Source organism: Lithobates pipiens, unplaced genomic scaffold, assembly GCF_037356315.1.
Source record: "Lithobates pipiens isolate NorthernLeopardFrog02 unplaced genomic scaffold, aLitPip1_a1.2 Scaffold_16, whole genome shotgun sequence".
Lineage (NCBI taxonomy): Eukaryota > Metazoa > Chordata > Amphibia > Anura > Ranidae > Lithobates > Lithobates pipiens.
In genome coordinates this window covers 529,562,117-529,586,275 of record NW_027507748.1, presented here as the reverse complement: position 1 = coordinate 529,586,275, position 24,159 = coordinate 529,562,117, and the positions used below count along the sequence as shown (strand labels likewise).

At 42.0% G+C, this 24,159-nt stretch overlaps 1 protein-coding gene across 3 annotated transcripts in view; it reads right to left on the bottom strand.

The window, feature by feature from the left end:
* AKAP11 (A-kinase anchoring protein 11) overlaps window positions 1-24,159 on the bottom strand; it is a 148,999-nt gene that overhangs the window by 101,542 nt on the left and 23,298 nt on the right. The window lies entirely within an intron of this gene.

Genomic DNA, 24,159 nt, shown 5'->3' with positions numbered 1-24,159 from the left:
CGTCCCTGACCTCCATTGTAAGGAGTGAGGAGTGCTTTCTCCCACTGACCAATGTAAGGGGTCCCTTCTTCAATGAGCACCAGTGTAAGCAGGCCTTTCCAACAATGTCTACCAGCATAAGAGGCCATTCTCTGTATGACCAAACTAAGAGGCCTGTCTTCTCTGGCCCCCAATGTAAGAAAGCCCTACTCCTCCTGACCACTAAAGTCAGGGACACTTTTCCACCTGACCACCAATGTAGTGGGCCCTACTCCGTATGACCATCAATGTAAGCGGGCCCTACTCCGTATGACCATCAATGTAAGCAGGCCCTTCTCCCACTGACCACCAATGTAAGCAGGCCCTTCTCCCACTGACCACCAATGTAAGCAGGCCCTTCTCCCACTGACCACCAATGTAAGCAGGCCCTTCTCCCACTGACCACCAATGTAAGCAGGCCCTTCTCCCACTGACCACCAATGTAAGCAGGCCCTTCTCCCACTGACCACCAATGTAAGCAGGCCCTTCTCCCACTGACCACCAATGTAAGCAGGCCCTTCTCCCACTGACCACCAATGTAAGCAGGCCCTTCTCCCACTGACCACCAATGTAAGCAGGCCCTTCTCCCACTGACCACCAATGTAAGCAGGCCCTTCTCCCACTGACCACCAATGCAAGCAGGCCCTTCTCCCACTGACCACCAATGCAAGCAGGCCCTTCTCCCACTGACCACCAATGCAAGCAGGCCCTTCTCCCACTGACCACCAATGCAAGCAGGCCCTTCTCCCACTGACCATCAATGCAAGCAGGCCCTTCTCCCACTGACCATCAATGCAAGCAGGCCCTTCTCCCACTGACCATCAATGCAAGCAGGCCCTTCTCCCACTGACCATCAATGCAAGCAGGCCCTTCTCCCACTGACCATCAATGCAAGCAGGCCCTTCTCCCACTGACCATCAATGTATGCAGGCCCTACTCCCACCGACCACTAATGTAAGGGGCCCTTCTCCATCTGACCACTAGAGTAAGCATGCCCTAATGTAAGCAGGCTTTAGTTTGGCATCTATGCAAGGAAAAAAAGAGATAAGAAGGAAAAGTACATATACCATACAGACAATAGAGGACACTTGTGGAAAAAGGGATGGGCACATGAGAGGGCTTTTATTGGGCTTTAAAACAGCCTTTATATCTGAGACTGTCCAATAGTTAATAGGTAAAATTGTACTGTATGGTTTCTATAAATACGTGAATTTATAAGCTGGCTATGGCGGTCTATGGAGGGCCCTACAATCAAATAAGGCTGCAAAGCATTTCCGATATGGCAGTTATTTTACATGCTCAGCAAGACCTTTACTCATCTTTGATCGGTGGAAAGGAAATGTTTACAAGAGTACAGGAAACTACTAAACCCACTTCACTTTTGTGAGTACATGACAAGCATTCACATCTTCTATTTCCTTCTGTAAATCAATCCACTTAAAGACTTAGACAGATAGGACATTGATAACGTGCACATTTCTCAGCTAAGACGGCTTTACAGTCACCAAACAACCAATTTAACATTGAAGCATTTAAATTTTTTATTTTTATTTATTTTTTAAAGGACAAAGAAGAAGAAGAGTATAAAATTAAAAGAACACACAACATTTCAGAAGGCTAAAATAGGTAATCCTTCCCCAAATACAGTGTGGCTAACCACAGAAACATTTATAAGAACAAATTAACAATCGTCATCAGCTAGGAGGACAGAGTTTAACCACTTCAGCCCCGGAAGGTCTTTCCTGGCCAGGCCATTTTTTGCGATATGGCACTCCTTTCCGTTAAATGACAATTGTGACACTGTACCCAAATAGAGCTTTCTTTTAGTGGCATTTGATCAGCTGTGTTTTTTTTTTTTATTGTTTTGCACTAAACAAAAAAAATATATAATTTTTTTCATTGGATATCTAGCCAAAAAAAATTATAATATATATATATATATATATATATATATATATATATATATATATATATATATATATATATTTTTTTTTTTTTTTTTGGCTATAACACATATCCAATAAATAAAAAAACAAACAAAAAAAAGAAAAAAAAAATATATATTTTTTGGTCTTTTTTTTTTTAGTGCAAAAAAAAAAAAATAAAATAAAAAACTAAGAGCTGATCAAATGCCACCAAAAGAAAGCAATTGTCATTTAACGCGAAGCAGTGCCATATAACAAAAAATAGCCTGCCCAGGAAGGGGGAGAGACCTTCCGGGGGTGAAGTGGTTAAACTCTGCCCTCCTACCTGATGACGATTGTTAATTTGTTCTTACAAAGGTTTGTGGTTAGCCACACTGTAATTGGGGAAGGATTACCCATTTTAGCCTTCTGAAATGTTTTGTGTTCTTTTAATTTTATTTTAAAAAAAAATAATGTTTCCGGCGATATTGTTTTCAAATTATGGGATAGATTTATGGACTTCATTTTTTCACTAGGAATGGCAGGGATCATCGAATTTTTAGTGCGACATTGCAGCGGACAAATATGACACTAAGGCCGCGTACACACACGAGAGGATTGTCCGTCCAACTTAGTCCGCTGAAACGTGTTTCAGCGGACAATCCGCTCGTGTGTGGGCTTCAGCTGACTTTTTCAGCGGACAGTCTGGCGGACTAAGTCTTTTGGAATTTCTGTAATATTGCCGTCCAAACTTGGTTTCAGCGGACAATCCGCTTGTGAGTAGGCTAGTTCGACGGACTAAGTATGGCGCATGCTCAGAAAAGATTTACACGGCCGAAGGTTGCATTGCAGTGTATTGGACGTCGAATTTCTAGTCCCGTCGTACGTGCCGTACACGTCATCGCGCAAGCTTTCGGCGGACTGTCTGTTCATCGTGTGTGGTCAAATCCGTTCATTTGAAAGTAGGACGGACTGTCTGACGAACTTAGTTGGCCAGACAATCCGCCCGTGTGTACGCGGCCTAAGTAAAACTTTTTGGGCACCAGCGACGCCAATGCAGTGATCTCTACTAAAAAAAAAAAAAAAAAGTGCACTGTCACTGAATAAATGACACTGACAGGGAAGGGGTTAACACCAGGGGCAATGAAAAGGTTTAGTGTGCTCCTAGGGAGTATTTTCCAACTGTGCAGGGAGTGGATGCACTGGGCGAAAAGACTGATCCGTGTTTCTACTTAGCAGAAACACAAGATCTCTTTTTTTTCCCCTCTGACAGAACAGTTCTGCCTTTCCTTCAAACGATCAGTAGGACCCAGCGATTAGCTCCCACTGTGTCCAATCAGATACATAATTTTGCGCAGAAGGGCCACCCTGCCACAGTGTATATGTGATGGGCAGCCCGGAAGCAGTTAATTGAAAGGACTGGTAAACATCTTGGATTAGACACAATTTGTACAATTGGAAATATTGTGAAGAGATGTAAAAGGAGACCATTTCTGGCTAAACCGGAGTTCCACCCAAAATACATACATCATTTTCTGCATCTGCATTGGCCCCTCCTCCTTCCCCCTGCTGCCTTCTGGGACCCGAGTGTGTCCTAGAAGACAGGGCTAATCAGAAATCACAGCACGACTCGTGCATTCACAGTATGAAAACTGCTGTGAAGCCTGAAGGCTTCACTGTCGGTTTCCCCCCAGTTGCAATGGCAGTGCCTGCACCCAAAGGCGGTGGACAAATCGGCTTTGGGGGGGGGGGGGGCTGACATCATGGGATCCCTGGACAGGTACAGTGGATATAAAAAGTCTACACCCCCCTGTTAAAACGTCAGGTTTCTGTTATGTAAAAAAAAAAAAAAACAAAAAAACAAAAAAAACAACAAATGTAGGAAAAAGATAATTTAAAGTTCCTCCGATTAACCCCAAATAAAGTTCAGCTGTTCTAGGTCTTTCCTTTCCATTTTCTTATTCACATCCTACAGCAAAAGCATCAGAGTGATCTCTGATCAGAGGAGAAGAGTACAAAAGAATTTCCAAGGCATTAGATATAACATGGAACACAGTAGGGCTGAAACAACTAATCGATTAATTGACAACTAATCGATTATGAAATCATTCGATTACTATTTTCATAATCGATTAATCGGCCAGTAATATAATGGGTTAAAGAAAACTAAAATGAGCCCTTTATAGTACAAAAAGAGCAAATAATCGCTACTGTAAATATTACTTTCACTGTACTACAGTAAAAAAAATGAACCCCTTATAGTAGCGATTATCTGCTTTTTCTACTATAAAGGGCCAGGTTTCGTTTTTTTAACCCCATTATGTACTAAACGTGTTAGATCTGGTTCACATCTATATGTTTTTGGTGCTTTTTGCAAAAATGCACTACAGTTCATTTACATGATTTCCTATGGGACACATTCACATCTGAAAAGGGTCAGGGACTTTTAAGGCAAAATGGTGCTTTATTGGTTCAATATACTTCAATGGAGAAGCTGCAGAAAAGCATGTAATGCCTTTTTACAGCAATTTGTGTTTTTTAATCTGCCCAAAAAAATAAAAATAAAACCAAAAATGCAAATTGCAGTAAAATCACATGCGCAGAAATCTTTGTACATTCACTGAATGAAAGAATTTTGTTTGAAATTTTCACTTGTTTTTAAAATGAATGTAATATCTGAATGAAAACCACATACACTGTCTGAAAATTCCTTTGACTAAGATTTTTTCTATTATTTCTAAATTTTCCCATCACTGTGGTTGAAAATGAACGTCAATTTGACCCACTTTTTATTTTATTTTTTTAAGGTTATTAACCGATTAATCGAAACAATAATCGGCCAACTAATCGATTATGAAAATAATTGTTAGTTGCAGCCCTAGAACACAGTGAAGACAGTTACCAAGTGGAGAAAATATGTCACAACAGTGACAGTACCAAGAACTGGACGTCCCCCCTAAATTGATGAAAAGACGAGATGGGGAGGCTGCCAAGAAGCCTACAGCAACATTAAAAGGAGCTGCAGGAATATCTGGCAAGTGCTGGCTATGTGGCACATGTGACCACAATCTCCTGTATTATTCATGTGTCTGGGCTATGGGGTAGAGTGACAAGGCGGAAGCATTTTCTTTTTTCCCCAACGAGAAAGCATCATGCTTTGGGCCAGTTTTTCCTTCAGCTGGAACAGGGGCCTTAATCAAGGTAGAGGGAATTATGAACAGTTCGAAATCCTAGTCAATATTCGCACAAAACCTTCAGGCTTCTGCTAGAAAGCTGAACATAAAGAGGAACTTCAACTTTCAGCATGACAACGACCCAAAGCATACATCCAAATCAACAAAGTAATGGCTTCACCAGAAGATTACATTTTTGGACTGTCCCAGCCAGAGCCCAGACCTGAATCCGATTGAAAATCTGTGGGGCGATCTAAAAAGGGAGATGCCCTCAAAACCTGACAGATTTGTAGTGTTTTTGCAAAGAAGAGTGGGCAAATATTGCCAAGTCAAGATGCGCCATGCTGATAGACTCATACCCAAAAAGACTGAGTGCTGTAATAAAAATCAAAAAAAGGCGCTTCAAAGTGTTAGTTTAAGGGTGTGTACACTTATGCAACCATTTTTTATTTTTTTATTTTCAACTTCCCTCCACCTAAAAGATTTAAGTTTCTTTTTCCAAGTTCTACAGTTTATAGGTCACATTAACCAGATGCCAACCTCCTTACGCCGATTTCCGTCAGCAGAATGGTAGGAGTAGGCAAAAGGGTGTACGTCCCTAAGAATTCTTGCCTAGTGGACGCGTGGGTTCCGTGAACTCTATGTTTGCCGGGTGGCCCACCATTGCGGTGAGGAGAGACAGAATGGGGAGATGTAAACAAGGCATTTCCCTGTTCTGCCTAGCAACATGACAGGGATCTACTGCTCCCCATCATCGGGAGCAGTGACCTCTGTCATGTGTTAGAGCTGCACGATTAAAATCGGTAAAATCTAAAATTGCAATCTTTTTCTCTTCCCGATCTTCAAAACAGCATGTCACCATGCTTTATAACAAATGCTGAGCGTTCTCACAGCTGGGAAAGAAAAAGAAAAAGAAATAAAAAAGGGCCAGCCTGCCAAGTTTAATCACAACGCTCAAATACAAGAATGAAAAGATACTTTGTTTCTACTTATCAAAAGGAAAGAACTCCAGTGTATAAATGAAGGACGTTTAACCATTTAAAGACCAAAAACTTTTCTGCTAGAAAACTACTTGGAACTCCCAAACATGAGAGAGATATATATATATATATATATATATATATATATATATATATATATATATATATATATATATATATATATATATATATATATATATATATATATTTTTTTTTTTTTTATCAGAGACCCTATAGAATAAAATGGTGGTTGTTGCAATATTTTATGTCACACCGTATTTGCGCAGCAGTCTTTCAAGCACATTTTATTTATTTTAAACACACTTTAATAAAAAAAAAAAAAAAAAAAAAAAAAAAAACTTTCCTCTTTAAACCATAAGCTTGAACAATCACTTAACGAATCAATTTAGAAATAGTATATTTCAATGCTGCCTGACCTTCAGGCAACACAAACAAAACATCTGTTTTTTTTTTAATCTGAGCAGTCACCTTCAAGTAGACCTTGACTGCTCTCACCACATCAAGAGAATGTAATTACTTTTCTTCCGCAGAACAGGGTTCTGGGAAAAATGAAAGTAGAATATCCTGGTTTAAATGATACTACCTTCGGTAGAAAATTAGGGTGAGGACGCAATACAACATTATCGTTGTGCATAATTAAATATGGCTCTTTACAAGAAAGAGCAGCAGATGGATATCCTAGAAAAACTAGTTTCCTTGTCAAAAGAACCAAGGGAATATGTTGTATTGGCACAAAAGGCTGTTTCTGTAATGCTGACAGGACTAGATTAAAGTCCCAAGGGTTTAGGGGAGACCTAACCGTAGGATTAAGCCGCATTATCATCCCCTAAATAAAGCTACGAACCAATGAGCGCAAAGCAAGTTGTTGCTGAAAAAAAAAAAAAAAAACACTAATAAAGCCGAAACCTGGCTTTGATAGTACTCAAAGAGAGCTTCAAAAAAGTCAAGGATTGGAATAAGGCATACGACATATTTCCTGGGGTGCCAAACTCTGCATTCACACCAGGAGACATATGCCTTTCAGACTCTATAATAATATAGGACTCTGGAGGCTGGCTTCCTTGCATTAACCAGAGTAGACACCACTGATCCCGACAGCCCATGCTTCTTCAGAATGTGGGTCTCCATAGCCACACCGTTAAATCCAGTCCATGGGTCCCCTACCGCCATCTTTACGATCTCTGCATGGCAAGATCTGAGCCACAAGAATCACTGCCTTCCTTTCCTGCTTGATCCTGCGAAGAAGTCACGGATGCACCACAACAGGAGGGAGTGCATAAATCAGTGAAAACGGATTCCACGGGAACACCAATGCACCTGTTCCATATACCAACAGATCCTTTGTCCTTGACACAAAATTGTTGATCTTTTTGTTGAACCTGGACACAAACAGATCCACGTCCGGAATTCCCATTTTTGACATATTGTCAAACGTCGGGGTGAAGAGACCATTTTCCTGGGAGCAACTGCTGGCAACTCAAGTAGCCCGCCTGCCAAAATTCTCTATTCCTGGAATGAAGACTGCCAATAAGCAAGGTATGTTTTCTGCCCAAGTTAGGATATGATTCACCTCTCTGGGTGAATCATACTTCTCATGCCCCCTTGGTGATCAATATAGGCCACTGCTGCGGCATTGTCGGATTGGATCCTAACAGGACAATTCCAAAATCTGAGCATCCGGGCCAGGTGTGCTGCCCGTATCTCTAGAATATATTGATGGGCAAGGTCATTTCTGATTTGGACCATTTCCCTTGGACAGATGCTTCTTCCAGGACTGCTCCCCAACCCAGAAGGCTGGCATCTGTTACCACCTTCCAGGCAACTGGTGGGAAGGATGTCCCTTTCTGCAAATTCTTGGCTATCAACCACCAACTGAGGCTTTGGCGCACCCTTGGGGATAAACGCATTGGGAAGTCTAGATCTTGGACCTTCTTGTTCCAAGTTGATAGGACACTGTTTTGCAGTAGCATCAAATGAAATGGAGCACAAGAAACAGCCTCGAATGAAGCCACCATCTTTCCCAACAATCTCACTCAAAGTCGAATAGGATTCTTCTTTGCTTTGACCACCTGAATCAGTTCCCTTATGGAACTGATCTTTGCCTGGGGCAAGAACACCCTTTTCTGAGCTGTATCCACAATAAGACCCAAGTATTCCAATCTCCTTGATGGTTTTAAAGAAGATTCCTCTAGGTTGAGAATCCAACCTATGTACACTAGGTAGCTGACTGCGGTGACCAAACTCTGGTCTAAGCAGGCTACCGACTGGTCTAGCAAGAGCAGATCATCTAAGCAAGATAGAATCGTTATACCATGAGCCCTTAATCTGGCTAAAGGGGGAACCAGGACCTTTGTAAACACTCGAGGTGCAGTAGCTAGACCGAAAGGCAGAGCTACATTCTGAAAATTAAGATCCAAAATTAAAATGAAGATTCTATCCATCTCGAAGGGCAGATATTTCTGGTGAGCGTGAAAAATAGGCACATGGAGGTTAGCATCCTTGAGGTGATTGACGCTAGAAGTTCTCCACCTTGTAGAATAAAGACTACTGATCGGATTGCAAAAAAAGCGGATATTCAAAAACCGGTTTAGATCTTTGAGATCTAGAATGGGTTTGACAATCCCATTTGGTTTTGGTACTGTGAAAAGGTTTGAATAAAACCCTAATCCCTGCTCCTCCATGGGGGACCACCGATATTACCCTTTGAGACAAAAGATGGTCCAATGCTTGAAAGAAACTTATTTTTCTCTGGATCTTTGGGAATGTTTGATCTGAGAAAACGAGGAGACAGGGACTCCCGGAACTCTAGTCTGTACCAGAGTTATTGAGGAAGCCACCCATTTGTCTCGACACTCTTCCTGCCAGACCTTTGGGAACTGCAGAAGTCTACCCCTCCACTCAAGCAAGCAGGGGCACCCCGTCATAAGGAGGTTTTAGGATTTTGCTTTGTAGGTTTCCTTTCCCAGGACCTCTTTTGTCCCTGGGGTTGACTCTGAGGTTTACCTCTTGAACTTGACGGTGTAGGCCGTCGTGCCTGCCTGGAGGCTGATGCCCCCTGGTATTAGAGAAGAAGCTAGTTTAAAAGAAAAATGCTTACTGCTTTTAACTGGCAAAAGGGAACTTTTCCCATTAGAAATTCTTTGGATGCATTTATCCAGATCATCCTCAAACGGCCGTTCACCTCCAAAAGGAAAACTAGCCAGAAGCTTTTTGCATGGCGCTTCGGCTGACCAATTTTTCAGCCATAGTATTCTACGCATATGCACCAGCCCAAGCATAAGGAGTGAGGCCTGGATAATAACGTCTGTTGCAAAACATAATGCCCATGGTAACCCAGCCAAATCTTGGGCCTGCTGATCAGGAATAATCTTGAGCACTTGTTTAAACTGGTCCTTCAAGGATTGACATACACCGATTGCTGCCAGCTCAGGCTGTCACTGAACCTGCCAGAGAAAAAAAATTTCTTTGATAGGAATTCCAACTTCTTATCCGTTGGATCATGCATTGTCTACCGAACAAGTCAAACTTTTATTCACAGAGGATATAGCAGTGTCAACTGCTGGCATCCCCCATTTTTTATTAAATTCTTCCTCCATAGGATAAAGTGTTGAAAACTTTTTCGGATGGAAAAAAACTGTTTATCTGGGTGATCCCACTCAGAATACATAACCTTTTTCAGTAATGAGTGGATAGGAAAAGCATGACTAGCTTGGGGAGGCTTTAGTGAACCCAAACAAGAAGTGAGCTCATCAACCGACTCAGCGAACGGTAGCATGAATGTGGAGCAGACCAATTCAGTAAGAGATTGTACCATCAATCTTTCAGATAGTGAACCTGATCCCTCCGCATCTGACCCCTCAGAAGAGGAGTCATCAGCCTCTTGCTGGTCCCCTGAGAGATACTCATCTCCCGCCCCTGGTTCCTCAGTTTGAGGGTCCTCGGTAATGGAAGGGGACCCGTGGCGCTTAATCGCACTCTGGGATGCGATTAAAGCCTCTATTTTCTGCTCCAATCCTAATATGGTTGAGGAAAAAACCTCGAGTGATATAGACAGGGGCTGCAGTGTTGGAAACAGTTGCAACACCTGACGGCCCAGATGGCTCACTCTGACCAGCCACCTCAGAACTCTCAGGGGAGGATGCCATTTTTATTTATTTATTTTTTTTTTTTTAAGAGATGGCTCTAGGCTTATGTGCTGCTAAAAAAGTCCTCTTTGAGCCTTTTTTTGGGGTGTTTCTAGCCCCCTTCTGGCCATAGCCGATGCACAAATGCAGAGGTACTACCAGAAGGATCGCATTCACTGCTTCACCAATAGTCCAGCCCTGGCGCTGGTATTAATGCTCAGCCTGAGGCGAATTGTAAATGGGACAATAGGAATGCCTGTGTCACCAACCTTACATGCCCTTTTTGCTCATGTCCCTTCAGCATCTGTAGCCAGCAAAAATTGAGTTTTTAAAGATACTCCTACGTGCAGGCCTCCAATCCGAAAGGATCAGCATGTGTGTGAATGAGGGAAGCCGCCATGCAGAGGCAGCGGAAAAACAGAGCGGCACACCAATTGTTTTAGCATCCTCCTTTCCAGGGAGAGGGGGAGAGCTTAGTCCAGGTGGTGGGTGTCTGGTGGAAGACCCATCCCCCCCCCCCCAAACATACCGGAGGTCTGAGCTGCTAGCTGGAGTAAAAGCCTGCTGCTTCTGCCAACACAGTGTGACTGATGAAAGCATGACAAGGTAAGTGCTCTATACAGCCTCCAGTGTTAAGGAGACATTTAATAAGAATTTTTTTTTTTAATTCCTTAGAAAAACTCCACTAATCTTTCCCACTGCAGGGTTTTTTGTGGTAAAACCAACAGACCCAAATTTTCACCCCTCACGGTGGGTTCCGTTACCAAACCTTCAGGAACCAGGGACCAATCGGGAAGCCACATTCCTGGACCTGTAAAGAACCCTGACAGTAAAAACTTTATGGCTGAAAAAAAACCAAAGCTCTGGATCCCGGGGTCCAGCTCTTTAAAGAGAGAAGCGTTATGGGCTAAACCTTATTTCTTCCACCACGAGTCCCGGGTACCATTCAATTCGGCCTGAAAAGACACTTTGAATGGATCCGGTTGCATAGCTAGCCCCAGTAAGGATTGCTTTAGTAGAGCTCAGCACAGCACATCTTTACTCATGACACTGGCAAAAAAAACTGGAGGTACTCCCAGTAGTGGGAGGGGTTATATAGGGAGTGGATTTCCTGTCTTAGGGTGTGCCAGTGTCCATCACCTAAAGGTGGCCTATAACCCACATAGTAACTACTATGGCTCTGTGTGCCGTGATGTACGATAAGCATAGTATGCACCATGGCTTTGGTTCACATCTATGCATTGCGAATCTGGTGTGAAAAAAAAAAAGGGGGGGTCCTGTGCGTGTTGACTGCAAATTTGATCTTCATAGGCTTCAATTGAGCTTGCAGTAAACTCGCAGAACAGTGTTCATATCTCTGCAAATTGTTCCCTGTCTGCCTCCTGAAATTCGTGGTAATATCTCAGAAAAAAAAAAAAATTGCGGTAAATTCGCACCTGTCCACCTCAAAAACGCCAGGCAAATTTGCACCTCACACAGGACAAAAAAAAAAAAAAAAAAACGAAACACACAATCAAATTCGCAGTACATCTCATCGCAATAGTGTGAACCTAGGCTCAGTGTCCTTATATTAAAAAAAGTCAGCAGCTTTTTTTTTTTTTTTTGAGGCTGGAACTCTGCTTTAGGGTAAACATTGGGATCAAAAATGGACTGCAATATATTTATATGGTTGGTCAGATGTGCATCTGTTTACATCCAGGTCTTATCAAGATGGTCAGTCTGAAAAGATAGAGTTTTTCTTTCAAGTCCCCTTTTACTGACCTGAACGAACGTAGGCAGATATAAGCGGATGCTTTTTCGGTTTCACCCGGCCACCCAGATGACATGAGTTTTATCACAAAATAAACAAAAAAAATCAGATTGGACACCAATGTCATATGTGACAACAGTTTCCATTCTGAACTGACTTAGCAGGGGATTAGTCTAAGGTCTGCTGCTGAGATGGAATAAAGGAAGCTGTATGAAAACTCAAGGCTCCATTCACACCTGGATATTTCGGAATCTCCGCGATTCTTCCCACAATTCCAAATTACAGCAACACGCAGGATGCTTTTGCGATACCATTACTTCTTAATTGCACCCCAATGGTGATGCGATTTTACCACGATAAAGTATGCTGCAATCGCAGCAAAATCACATCTTGCTCAAAAAAGAGCAGGAGCTTCTTTTGGGCAACAGCGTTGCGCATTGCGATTTGCCACAATTTATTGCACGGCATAAATCACACTGCGATTAAGGTGCCATTAACAAGTAATGGTATCTAAAAAGAATCCTGCCTTTTGCCATGATTTGGAATCACAGGCAGAATCGCAGCAATTCCGCTTGCGATTAAAAGCGCCTAAGTGTGAATAGAGCCGTCATCATACCAACACAACAGTGACATCCCAACTTCCATTTTTCCCTTTTTTGTATTGCACAAAGTAATTGTAAACTCTTATTTAATTAAAATAAAGCGGTTTATACCTACCTGCTGCTTACCTCCTCTTCTGGGGGTCCTGCCAGTGCTCTCTACTCTTGTATGTGCCCCCCACAGCTTGCTATGAGGACACACGTATGGGCTCACTCCCGAGCCAATCTGCGTGCATTCACAGACAATACAATGAAGCTTTGTCCCACCCCCTGCTCTCGCCTCACAGGATTTGTCTGACAGAGGAAGGAGCCAAAGGCTGTGACAGCAGGAAGAGAGGACAGAGGACCTTCAGACAAGCACAGTGGTGGATTAATACAGAAATCAGGTGTTTGGGGGGGGGGGGAGGTTGGGGATCTAGCATTAGAAGGGTTTTTTACCTTAAAGCAGAGCATGCATTAAACACACAAAAAAAAAAAAAAAAAAAACCCCTTTAGGTTTAGTTAACGCATGCTTCAAAATCAGGCTTTGGAAGGCTTTGTAAAAGTTCTCTGAATGCCAGTCAAAGCCGTCACTAAATAAAATGGTTGGCTTCCAGTCAGTCCTGTTGAAACCTTATGTTTGCTTTGCTTCAGCTTAACTTCAAAAATGATACCCCATGTCACTTGTCTTCAAAGCCTTCATAGAGTTCTCCGACAAAGCTCGTTTGAAGCACCTGCGGCTTTTGAGAGGCTTTAATGCAGCTTTAGTTTCACTTTGTTTTGGAGAAAATGCAGGTATGAGATATCCACACGCACAGGTCAAGCTTCAACAAAGCTTCAAAAGAGCATCACGGAAGCATAACCGATGCTTCAAGGCTTCATTGAAGTAACACCGAAGCATCAAAAAACACATCATAAAAAGCATGTTGTAGTGGTAGGCACTTTAATATGTGCGTTGAAGCCAAAGCAAGTGTAAAATTAGCCCATTATGAGTTTAGAACCACTTTAAATCCAACTAGTGGTCATGAGGCACTAGAAATATTTAGGATTTCAGAAACTGATAAGCAAGGCCTTTTAGCCTACTAAACCTTTGTTATATCACTGATAAAATACAAGGTGCTGTTGAGGTGCAGTCGGAAGTGTCCACATGCGCATGTTACAATGTAAATGGGCATTGCTGATGAAATGCCCAAATATCAAATAATCTAGCGGAGGGCTGTGGGCACAGGCCAATTTTCAAACTATGGCACATTTCAGAACTGTTCAATGACTAACCAGTGAATGGACTGCCTCCAACATTCTAGGCCGAAAGCTATCTGCTCAGATATTGAACAGGAAAGAAGGAATCAATCACACAATGGCTGGACTGGCACAAGAGTGACTTTATTATAGTCTCCTACACAATGAGACGAAGTGTCAGCAACAGTTACATTTGGCTATTGTGGATGACCATAAATCATACAATTCTGGGCATCTGTAACCAAGAATGAGATACATATAGCCAGACGAAATGTAGATTGTATTGCTAGGACATTTATGACATTGTAGGCCATTTAGGCCTGTGTCTATAGAATTTTTAGGTCAGTGTGCCTGTAGAAGTATTTTGTCTTAGTATGGGTTTACAACCCCAGACACAGCCAGTCTGTATCCAGAGGCAAAGAGCTTTATGCAAGTAGCGGTGTAAGCCTGCATGCAGCCATTTGTTACTATGGGAGGCTTTACAAAGCAACTGTGTATCCTGCTTCAATTTACATCATACAGCCTCATGTACCCGGGCAAAACACATGAAGAATAGCGTATATACCCATATACAGAGATGGATTTGTCCACATACATCTTTATCCGAAAAACAGACTGGACCCCCAATCATCTCAAATGAACTCTCAAAAAACATCAGAAGGAAAAAACAAGTGCAAGGCTGCAGCTCCAAGCATTGGCAATATGAAAATAGATAAAAAATATCATCTTACAAACCGATATACGGTAAATGGAGGTTACCAGATTATCAATATACCAAAAATGAACAACAGATCACGAGCTATGGAGCACACCTCTTTAAAGGATAAGTTCACCTTTGGGAACAGGTTACATGTTCCACCTTTTATTTAGGGTGGAACATATACCCAATGCTGCAGCATTCTGTGAATGAATGAACTACAAGTACCAACCTCCTTTGCTGTGGAGCACATAGATTCTTCCCGTCAGTGCATCCGCTTGCCCGCAAGGGATGTATGGGCACACAGATCCACAGACAGGTCTGCAGGAGACTTGCATGGCACCAGCTAACTTATCGTTTAAAGTGGTTGTAAACCCTTACAACATACTTTGACCTACAGGTAAGCCTAGATTAAGGCTTACCTGTAGGTCCAAGAAATATCTCCTAAACCTATACGGTTTAGGAGATATTTGCCTGAAGACAGGCACCGCTGTCTACGGCGCATGTGCCGTAGACAGCGACGCACAGGCGCACTGAGCGCGGCATCATCAACGACGAAGATGCCACACGTGTCAGCTTCTGTGCGCATGCGTGGGAGTGACGTCATCACGGCTTCGCTGAATGACAGCGGCGGAGCTGCGAGACCCACGAGAAGATGGATGCGCCGGACTACAGGGGACAGCGGTGACTTCGCTGGCTCCTGTGTCAGGTAAGTAACACATAATGGACTACTATGCGATGCATAGTAGTCCATTATGCTTTACCTTTGCAGGGAATGAAAGAGGAAGTAAACCCATCAGGGTTTACTTCCTCTTTAATGCAGCCGTTTTCAACCAGGGTGCCCAGAGGTTTCTTCAAGGGTGCCGTGTTAAAATTGCCTAAAAATTGTATATAAGCCTGTGTGTTTGAACGCTGCCTTCTTAGTTGCACTAAATCACAGGTTTTCATTGTGCACCATTATAACCTTCTAGCTGCTGGCATCCTAGCAACCAATGGCATTATCGGTTGATAAGGAGGCTGTCAGTTGCCTGCATAGCATCCTTGTTTGCTCCCTTGCCCCTCTCCATTAGTGGTGGTGGTCACATTAGTTAAGTGTTTAACCGGTTCCCGACTGGCGCACGCCGATGTACGTCGGCAGAATGCCACGTACAGGCATATTGGTGTACAGATACGTCCAATCTTTAATATCGCTCGAATGCCGGTCGGGGACACCCGTGAGTCCGGTCGCGGGTCCCACGGTCTCGATCGCCACGGGCATACCCGCGATCGTCTCACGGGGCGACTGAACGGAGAAATGCCGTTGTAAACAGCATTTCCCCATTCTGCCTAGCAACTAGTGATGCTGATCTCTGCTCCATGTGATTGGAACAGAGATCAGTGTTCACTAAATGAAAGCCCAGACCCCCAAAGTTAGTAACACACCCCTAGGAACACTTAACCCCTGCATTTATATAGCAGTGATTGCTGTATAAATGACAATGGTCCCAAAAATGTGTCAAAAATGTCTGATGTGTCCGCCATAATGTCGCAGTCACAATAAAAATCACCGCCATTACTAGTAAAAAAAAAATTTTATATATATTAATAATAATGCCAAAAAACTATCCCCTATTTTGTAAACGCTATAACTTTTGTGCAAACCAATCAATCGCTTATTTATTTTTTTTTTCCAGAAATATGTAGAAGAATATGTATCGGCCTAAACTGAGGGAAAAAAATGTTTTTTTTAAATATATTTTTGGGGGATATTTATTATAACAAAAAGTAAAAAATAATGCTTTTTTTTTTTTTCAAAATTGTCGCTCTATTTTTGTTTATAGCGCAAAAAATAAAAACCGCAGGGGTGATCAAATACCACCAAAAGAAAGCTCTATTTGTGGGGGGAAAAAAAAAGGACGTCAATTTTGTTTGGGAGCCACGTCGCATGACCGTGCAATTGTCCGTTTTTTAAAGCGACACAGTTCCCGAATCTCAAAAAGTGGTCTGGTCTTTGACCAGCAAAATGGTTCGGGGCTGAAGTGGTTATGAAAAACTGAGGGAGAATAGAAAAAATTGGAATGCTTGTCAGTACCAGTTTGCAAAAGTATATTTGCTTTGGAAGAATAAATCTTCTCTAACATTGGGTGTCCTACTTGGGCTTGTGGATGTTGCTACATTATGTAAAAATATTAGAATACTGTAGCTTTTACATTTTTAGAATGGGATGCCTCGAGATTGTCCATTATTTTTAAAGGAAGGCTTGACTGAAAAAACGATTGAGAAACACTGTCTTTAAAAAGCAAGGGTTTTCAACCTGTGGCCTTCCAGCTTTTGCAGAACTACAACTCCCATGAGGCACTGCAAGGCTGACCGTTACAAGTATGACTCCCAAAAGCAGAGGCATTATGGGACTTTTAGTTCTGTAAAAAGCTAGAGAACCACAGGTTGAGCACCCATGGCTTAAAGAGGAAGTAAACCCTGATGGGTTTACTTCCATTATGCTTTACCTTTGCAGGGAATGAAAGAGGACTACTATGCATCGCATAATAGTCCATTATGTGTCACTTACCTGACACAGGAGCCAGCAAAGTCACCGCTGTCCCCTGTAGTCCGGAGCATCCATCTTCTCGGTGGGTCTCGCTGCTCCGCCGCTGTCATTCAGCGAAGCCACGATGACGTCACTCTCGCACATGTGCACGGGGAGCTGCCACTCACGGCATGTCGCCGTTGACCGCGGCGCATGCGCCGTAGAAAGCGGGGCCTGTCTTTCGGCAAATATCTCCTAAACCATTTCTTGGACCTACAGGTAAGCCTTAATCTAGGCTTACCTGTAGGTCAAAGTTGGTTGTAAGGGTTTACAACCACTTTAAGCCCAGAAGACTGGACATCCTGGCATTGCACGAGACCCTGCAGAGGTTTCTGAAGCAGCCTTATATCGTTAGTATATGTGTACTAACCAATAAATGATCTAATGACATTTTTTACTCATAATCCAGACAACAGTTAAAAGCCATAACACAAATATACTAACTAACTACAGGAGCGTATGACAAAACACTAGTTATTTATAAACTTTCACCAGGTGAGTTAACAAGCCCCCAATGGCCTTTCTAAATAAAGCTGGAACAATGTAAGCTAGTTAAAGATGAAATTTACTCTCACAATCAACATGATCTATTTAATAAAAAAAAAAAAAAAAAAAAAAAAGCATGGCGATATGAATGGATGGGCAAGTTTGCTTTGAATATTAAAAAATTAAATATTTTTGATTTGTGTTGCCCAGCTACAGTAAAGTTCTGTAAAAAATGAGGGTACTTTCGTCATGTATGTGTATGAATGTTTTTTAGTTGGTAATCAATCTTGCATAGCATACCCTACTACTTCAAACTTGGGAATATATTAGTTGCGTACAATAAACTTTTATGAAATTGATTTTTTGTTTTTTTTTGTTTACTACTCAAGCAGTCTGTTATTCAAATGCCTGAAGTCCATGAATAGGCAGCATGTTTACAGGGCTTGACCTGCTAGGTTCTGTGTGCAGGTAGTTCAGGCAAGTGTATGGGGACATCACGGATCCATGGACACAGCCACTTGTCCATATAGGACAGGCAGGCGTGGGTGGGTGGGTATCTCCGAATACAGACCGTATGCATTCCAGGCCACTTGCACACATGCCATTGGAACGAGTGGCTGCGTCTGTGCTGCATCCCCAGACACGGGCGGCCTGCGCTAAGCACCTAGCAGCTCCAGCGACATAAACACACCGCCATAAACACACCGCCTATTCACAGGCTACCGCTCTTAGCACCCATATGACTGAAAACGTTACCCTGTGACACTGCGCTATCCAAATAAAAAAAAGAGCTGCTATCACAATCACAAGGATATAAAACAGTGAATCATTGACAAATATTAAATCATAGTGTAGCGCTAAAAAACAAACAAAAATGACCTAATACATGACGATATGTGATCATAAAATATTTAACCATTCACAAAACTCATATAATGTGCAAAGAATACACCTTAAGTGTATAATTCATAAGTGTATATAATAAAAAAAAAAAAAAAAGTCCAAAGAAAAAATAAGAGTCTCTATATAAATGTTGATCCAATCCAAACGTGAGATAAGGGTCACCATCCACCTTCCTTAAATGAGACTAACATGCAGACACCATGTGGTATTCCCGTCACCTTTTAAGATAAAGGCTTACCAGATGTAATAGATCCTACACGAATATACATTCGGAGGATCACACAGGCTTGTGTACTCGTATAAGAGATTTCAGACGTAAATTATCCAGGGAAGTAGCGAATCAAACTAGATGTCTCGGCTAGTTGACAGATCCTCAGCAGTAAAATCCAACTCAAATAGTATTGAACCCATATAAAGAGAAAATAGGGGCTACAATAGTGTAATTCCGTTTAAGAAAAAAAATTTAATAAAAAAGTAATGAACTTACATGTAACCAAAGAATCAAGCGCTTAATCAATAAAAACAGTGCTATAGCAGGAGTCCCGACGCGTTTCGTCCTCCAAAGACGTCATCTGGGGTGAGACGTCACCCCAGATGACGTCTTTGGAGGACGAAACGCGTCGGGACTCCTGCTATAGCACTGTTTTTATTGATTAAGCGCTTGATTCTTTGGTTACATGTAAGTTCATTACTTTTTTATAAAAAAAATTTCTTAAACGGAATTACACTATTGTAGCCCCTATTTTCTCTTTATATGGGTTCAATACTATTTGAGTTGGATTTTACTGCTGAGGATCTGTCAACTAGCCGAGACATCTAGTTTGATTCGCTACTTCCCTGGATAATTTACGTCTGAAATCTCTTATACGAGTACACAAGCCTGTGTGATCCTCCGAATGTATATTCGTGTAGGATCTATTACATCTGGTAAGCCTTTATCTTAAAAGGTGACGGGAATACCACATGGTGTCTGCATGTTAGTCTCATTTAAGGAAGGTGGATGGTGACCCTTATCTCACGTTTGGATTGGATCAACATTTATATAGAGACTCTTATTTTTTCTTTGGACTTTTTTTATTTTTATTATATACACTTATGAATTATACACTTAAGGTGTATTCTTTGCACATTATATGAGTTTTGTGAATGGTTAAATATTTTATGATCACATATCGTCATGTATTAGGTCATTTTTGTTTGTTTTTTAGCGCTACACTATGATTTAATATTACCCATATGACTGAAGCCTAATGCAGACCCTACATGGGTTGAATTCTGAACTGAATTTTTCTTTTGAAAATCAGAACGTTTGTCATCCAATAATTCCACCAAGCCTATTTCTGACACTTGCCGTTTACAAGTTAAAAAGTCCGTATTTTTTTTTAGAACTCCAAAACTTTATTTTTGTCATACATTTTCGTAAAATCCTTTTGAGTAAATCATGGGACAGAGTTAGGCTAATATTCATTACCTGTTGTGTTATACTTCATCTCCAGGTGAATGCACACTGGTAGACAAAAAGGTCTCTAGACAGGAAGTGATCCCCTATAAAACCTCTCCCATACAGGAAGTACCTCAGTTTTGTAGCAAGCACTGAATCCTCAAAAAGAGGTCCCATGATGTTCTCAAAGAAAAGGATTTTACAGGTAAATATGACAGAAAAAAAAAAATCTTATTTTCTTTTTCATATATCATGGGACACAGAGTTAGGCTAATATTCAATAACTGCTAGGACGTCCCAGAGAAATAGCCTTGAGGGGGAGGGGGACACCCTACCAAACAATGACCATCAGACCTCATACAGCAGCCCACAGTACACTGCGGCCGAGACGAACCCTCGGCTACTCGGACATCCACTTGATAAAATTTTGTTAACGTATGCACTGAAGACCAGGTAGCAGCCTTACAAATCTGAGCCACAGATACCCAATGGTGAAAATCCCAGGAAGTTCCTACACCCCTGGTAGAATGAGCTCTCACCCTAAAGGGAGGAGCTTTACATTTCAGACCATAGGCCTGAATGACCAATTGATGGACCCAATTGGCAATGGAAGCTGCCTGCCCCTTCTTGGGCCTTTGGTAAAACACAAAAAGGAGTCTGATCCTCGGATCTCTGCAGATCTAGACAAATAAACCTCGATTACCTGGACAATGTCCAAAGAACGCAGAACGCAGTTGTCGCTCTTCCGCCAAATGAGGCTGAGAGCAAAAAGGCAAAATAATGTCCCAATTTAAATAAAAGGCCGACACCGCTTTTGGCAAAAAGGATGGAACAGGTCGTGACCCGACCCTGCCATGTTGAAGGATCAAGTGTGGTTCCCTGCACAAAAGGGCCTCCAACTCCGACACCCTTTCAGCCAAGGACATGGCCATCAGGAAGGCTAGCTTGTGTGACAGCAAGTCTAATGGAATTTCCTTGATGGGCTCAAATGGTTGTGTACAGACAGCACCAAGTTCAAGTCCCAAGGACACATAGGTGAACTAATGGGGGGGAAGCAAGCAAGTTGTCCCTGCATAAAGGTTTGCATCAGTGAATGGAAGGCTAAAGGCCTTTGGAAGAATACCGAAAGGGCCAAAATTGACCTCAGATTGTGCTCAAAGCCAATTTGATTTCCACAGCTGACTGTAGAAAAGAGAGAATTCTGCTAATCGCGTATTTCCGAGGATGCCATTATTTTTTACTTCGCACCAAGCAATACAAGTCTTCCAGACCTTATGATAGATCTTCCTAGTGACAGCTTTTCTAGCATTCACTAAAGTAGACACCACGGTCCTTTAACACCCTGGCTTCAATAGCCATGCCATCAAATTTAGAGACTGTAAGTGGAATATAGGACCTTAAGACAGTAGATTGGGGCGACGTGGAAGTGCCCATGGCCCATCTATTGTCAGTCTCACAATCTCTGGGAACTAGAGCCTTCTGGGCCAGGCTGGTGCCACCAGAATCACTGGAACCCCACCCCATTCTCCAAATTCTGAGAAACAAATGTGGAAGGAGAGGGATCAGATGGAAAGCATAAACCAGGGAGTACTGGTTATTGAAATTTGACTTCAAAATTAACAATGGTCTGTAGTGCATGTTCATACCTCAATACCATAAACTACAACAGAACAGATTTTTCACTCCAGCAGTATATAATGAGTTTGGAAATTGTAGAGAAATGTTAACCAACGCATTACAATTTAATTACACCCATTCGATTTTAAACGACTAAAATGTAATGGAGATTTTAGTCGACTAAATAAGACTAAAATGGGACTAAAACTAAAATGTTATTTTAGTCCCAAGACTAAATTTAAATCGAAATTCGCTGACAAAATTAACACTGGTCTTGCTGCATTTTTTTAACCTACCTTCTTCATTGGCGCTACTGAAATTTAACCCCCCAACCCCCAGCATTAGTGATCACACATTGCCATGCTGCTTTTTCTACCCCAGATTGGGACTTTACTTGTAGTCTATCAGTGCTGACCACAGAGAGTGTTTCATTGAAGCGGGAAACCTTTCAATGGGGACACTAGTTCTGGAGACCTGAGGGTCCCCAAGAATATCTCCTAAATTGCAGGGATTGCATTGTTGTGAGATTGTCGCCTCCTCTGTATGTTTGCATATTCACACACACGTAACAAAATTACAGAGATAAATGAGTATATAACATAAGGAGAAGGTTAGATATAAATGCAATACTAAAAAAAAAAAAAAAAAAAAGTCTCAATAAAATAGTCCTTTTAAAATATTGCAGCAGCGCTTCCTGTCCAATCTGATAAACAAGACAAGCTTTCATATACAGACCATACATGAGCAAAAACGGAAACGAAGGAGGTCTATTGTAGCTTTTCCTGTGTTCTGTAAAGAGAAACTTCCACCATACACTTCATCACGTGAGGGAAACTTCCCCTATGGGGATGCACTCACCAGAGATACAGCAGTACTGCGCCTTTTACAATAAACATGCTTCTCCACCTCTCCACTACAAATTTTCACCAGGTGTCAGTCACGCTATCTCGGGCTTCAGTAAACCATGTGAGAGGAATGAAATATCCACATAGTGTAATACTGCTTGAAAAGTTTTATTAATCAAAAACACAACCCTTTTACAAAATATGCGTAACAAATGCGAATTAAAATGAAGCAAAAAGTAAAGTGCACTGTGCCTGTGGGTTTTCCTGGTCGCCGGAAAGATAAGAAAGCTACCGCTGTGTACAGCAGTGGTACGCTTCCTGGTTCCTCGGCCCGTGGAGCGCACACGTCACCTCTGGTAGATCACGTCTAACACGTTTCATCAATGCCGGACTTCGTCTGAGGGAAGTGTAGGGTGGAAGTTTCTCTTTACAGAACACAGGAAAAGCTACAATAGACCTCCTCAGTTTCCATTTTTGCTCATGTGTGGACTATATATGAAAGCTTGTCTTGTTTATCGGATTGGACAGGAAGAGCTGCTGCAATATTTTAAAGGACTATTTTAATCAAGACTTTTTTTTTTTTTAAATTTTGCATTTATATCTATGTTTTACATTTAAGTAGCTACTTTCATAGTGTGTTTTCACATTGTTTATATATTACTACACTGGTATCGTGGGGATTTTCCGCCCAGGGCGCAGAGCATTGCTTTTGTAGGTGAGCGATTTTAAGCATCTTTATAACGATAAGGAGAAGGTTGCCAGAGAAGGCGTGCCGCTGAGCGAGGCGGGTCTGCCATTTCAATCCTCTATACCGCTCATAAAATTCAGGTGTCAGTTCAGCTTAAACTAGCTATGCACATTAGAAGTTGGAAGGAATCTGGACAGCTGCACTCTGGGGGCAGAGAAAAAAAGTCAGAGAAAAAAAGTCAATGCGTTTCAGGCTAGATTTGTGCATACTCATAGCTTTACAAATCACAGGAAATCTATTCAGATATACTGCACTTCAACTAAGATCCACATGGAGGGGTGCCAGACACATGGATTGCAATGTTTTTAAGCTTGTGATTAGAGCCAGAGGCTCTACTAGGCTATAAAAAAATAAAAATAAAAAAAAAAAAAATAAAAAAAAAAGGGTGGGCTCAGAGCTCTGTGCCCCCGAGCACACCCACTTGTGTGACAATAGCGAATGAATATTGGCTATTGTCTTCCTCACTCCCAGCCAATCAGGAAGCCCCTTATTGGCCAGGGAGTCTTAGGACTGAAACACTGCTGCAAAACGTATTCAACAGCTAAAACGCTACTGGAGTTTTTATAACCTCCAGTGTGCAGGAGGCCTAAAAGCTTGAATAAGCTAAAGAAATAATGTTGCATTATGGATTTTTTTTTTCTGTTTTCAATATTTTTATTAGAAATTTAAGTAGACAAGAAATAGAATCCGCTTCTCGGGTGCCCTCGCAGGGGCTGCATAATCATAAACATAGTTCCAAAGAGCAAACACCACAATATCCAAACTGGAAAATACAGGTAGGGGATGGCATCAAGACTAGTAACAACACAAATAATCTTATCCCCATCTCTGGGGTGGAAGCTCTTCACCCGCTACCATGGAGGGGGGCAACGGAAAATTTGGAGGGGAGGAGGGAGAGAGGGGAGAGAGAGAGAGAGGGGGAGAGAGAGAGGAGGGGGGAGAGAGAGAGAGGGGAGAGAGAGAGAGAGAGAGAGAGAGAGAGAGAGAGAGAGAGAGAGAGAGAGAGAAGAGAGAGAGAGAGAGAGAGAGAGAGAGAGAGAGAGAGAGGAGAGAGAGAGGGAGAGGGAGA